At 39.8% G+C, this 915-nt stretch overlaps 1 non-coding gene across 1 annotated transcript; it reads left to right on the forward strand.

The window, feature by feature from the left end:
• The first annotated feature begins 426 nt into the window (after positions 1 to 426).
• Positions 427 to 498, forward strand: TRNAM-CAU. The gene has a single exon. It is a non-coding gene; the product is annotated as a tRNA-Met (tRNA).
• Positions 499 to 915: the final 417 nt, after the last annotated feature.

A 915-nucleotide genomic window follows, 5' to 3' on the forward strand; every position in this document is an offset into this window, starting at 1 on the left:
GGGCCACCTAAATGCTCCAAGATGAACAAAAATTCACAGGAGATAGAATCCCAAAAGAGAGACAGCAAAAAGCCTTGTCTATCTATATCAAAATAGATAAAGTATGGTTATCATTACAAAATTAGAGATCCAGATGCAAGACCGTAAAGGTGTCATCTTAGCTATCATTTAGTGGGATGGAACGCTGGGTGGCTATGTCTTATTCAGAAATAAATGGGAAAAAGTGGCAGAGGAGTAGTTTTTTATATGAAGCAAATCGGTTGTCGTCCTTCGTTCTCAAAGAGGTCCAAAATGACACCGCTATGTTCAAGTAGAGTTATAGTGTGTCCAACTGTGGCTGATCAGGCTAATATGAGCTTGGAATGATCTGTCACAGGTCAGACACAAATAGTCCCCTTGAGCATTTGGGATGATTTCTCTCGAGAAAGCAGAGTGGTGAAATGGAAGCAAGCTGGGCCCATAACCCAGAGGTCGATGGATCGAAACCATCCTCTGCTAATATTAAGCAGATATATTCATGAGGAAGTCCAGAACAATGGGAGAAAAAAGACACAGAAGTGATCTGGTGCATGGTGTATACTATAGATCACTCAGATGTTCTGCTGACTTCTCATTGTGTACTCTAGCTATGATGATGATCTGAACAAGATGAAACAAAGTGAAACTTCAATAGCAGCCCACTTCATTGGACTTATCTTCTCCGTTTGACTCCCATGATGCAGGTACACATCTCCATGGATTAGACTTTTTGAAAAGCTTCTCGATGATTTTATAGTTCTTCACAAATTTCCAAAGTTTTCTTCATTTTATGATCATGCTTTGGCAGTTTGTTTCTATTACCTCTTGAGCCAGCATTCTTTCCTTACTGAGGAATATATGATCCATATATTTGACAGAGACTTGGCAAAACCAGTC

Source organism: Sarcophilus harrisii, chromosome X (genome assembly GCF_902635505.1).
Source record: "Sarcophilus harrisii chromosome X, mSarHar1.11, whole genome shotgun sequence".
NCBI lineage: Eukaryota > Metazoa > Chordata > Mammalia > Dasyuromorphia > Dasyuridae > Sarcophilus > Sarcophilus harrisii.